The sequence below is a fragment of the Palaemon carinicauda genome, chromosome 21 (genome assembly GCF_036898095.1).
Source record: "Palaemon carinicauda isolate YSFRI2023 chromosome 21, ASM3689809v2, whole genome shotgun sequence".
NCBI classification, from domain to species: Eukaryota; Metazoa; Arthropoda; class Malacostraca; order Decapoda; family Palaemonidae; genus Palaemon; species Palaemon carinicauda.
This window is the reverse complement of record NC_090745.1, coordinates 34,721,684-34,723,377: the sequence shown is the minus strand read 5'-3', so window position 1 is coordinate 34,723,377 and position 1,694 is coordinate 34,721,684. Positions and strand designations below refer to the sequence as shown.

The window sequence follows — 1,694 nt, the reverse complement described above, 5'->3', positions numbered from 1 at the left end:
CAGATTCGCACCAGATCACTTCTAATCACGGTTGAGATAGATAGCTAGACCTTGCTTCTAATACTGTTTACTTCCACCAAGCTAAATGTGGGTCCAGTGTGGCAAAGCCAAATTAATAATACATAAAAAAATCAACTATTCGCTCCAGAACCACGAAAATAATTTACAGTGTAAACCTTGAATCATGTTTGGGATTTGTCATAGGCCTAAACAATAAAAAATCAAGTTTTTTTAGTTCTATTATACTGTTACGCATATTATAAGAGATGAAATTGGGCTTTTAATGAAAAATTCATTCTACCAAACTGAACCGTTCGATAAATATCACTCAACTGAGCAAAGACATCAAATCCTTGAAATTCATCCAATCATTTCAGTACATTACAAGTTTCTCCACCAATCACAGAATGATTTGTTACACACGTCACCATGTGCCACATTAATTTGTAAACAGCATCTGCAGCATCGCCTGATTGCCCGACTCCTGGGGCTGAGAACATTTAAAAAGACCGCCATGGGAGGAGTTCAGCCAGCATGGTTGTAATCGATTGTGTTACTCCGTGAGAAAACATAAACAGAACATTAACGTTCCCTGTTTACGAACTTATTTAGTGGACTTACTTTGGGAAAATACAGAAGGCAGCTATTCTTCGATGCTTGTTAGGAAGGTTGGTGCAATTATAATGGTATAAAAAGGAAACTAGTCACGACGTTAGTCAGTCAGCACACTAGATGTGACTTCTAAGGCACAGAGTCAGCGACTGATAGTCCACCAGCCAGAGAATGGGTAGAGAAGAGAGGAGAGCAGTTTGCAGGCAGCACCAGACTCAGAGAAGCGTCAGGTGATGAAAAGGGAGGAGGGCCACATCATATCAGTGACGTGGGGTTCTAACAGTTGCCATTAGTCTCCAGATAGTAATGTTGTTCTCGATTTCTTATCTATTCCAAGACTAAAAGTATTGATTATTTATCTATTGGATTTCGACATAAAGGTTGTTTACTCAGCTATTGTAGTGTAGTGAACAACATCAGATGGTATCTCAATTGACACACACAATAAAAGTTTATAAGGTAAAACGTACTAGAATCTTGGTTTTTGGTAAAATGATATTCTTTATTTCATTAGGTAGGAAGGATCGGAATGTAAAAAAATATATCTTTATATCAATCCAAAAATAAGGATCGTACGACTCGGCTCTATAGTGACCTTTGTCTCATGGGTGATGACAGTGATATAGTATAATGCTAAACGTTAAATTTTGTAATATACAAAAGGAAAATTTAAGAGGTTCAGGACAGACAGGTGTTTGGCGCGCCGGAGAGATTTGCTTATTTATCGGCCCCCTCTTAGTTTTCGGCTTTACTCTAGTTTGATTTTCTTTTTCCTTTTTTCACATTTGTTATATATTTTTCTCCTTGTTCCTATTCCTCCCTTCTTAAGTAAAACATTTTGGTCCTCTCTCTCTCTCTCTCTCTCTCTCTCTCTCTCTCTCTCTCTCTCTCTCTCTCTCTCTCTCTCTCTCTCTCTCTCTCTCTCCTCACAGCTTACACTCAACACTTTCTTCCTGGTGTCTTTTTTTCTATTATTTAATGTCAATTATCAAATGGTAGGTTGGCCTCCCGTTGAAATACTACCATTAGAAAGTTATTGGGTCCTTTGACTAGCTAGACAGTATTACATTACATCGATCTCT

The 1,694-nt window shown here is 38.0% G+C and overlaps 1 protein-coding gene across 2 annotated transcripts in view; it reads right to left on the bottom strand.

Moving 5' to 3' along the window:
* The window catches only part of Cth (Cystathionine gamma-lyase), a 171,699-nt gene extending 170,850 nt beyond the window's left edge, over positions 1 to 849 (bottom strand). The window contains exon 1 of one of the 2 annotated variants that reach the window (XM_068344353.1): positions 622 to 849. The gene's annotated coding sequence lies outside the window, so the exon portion shown is untranslated. The remainder of the gene's footprint in view (positions 1 to 621) is intronic. The other variant, XM_068344352.1, reaches the window with a different exon arrangement.
* Positions 850 to 1,694: the final 845 nt, after the last annotated feature.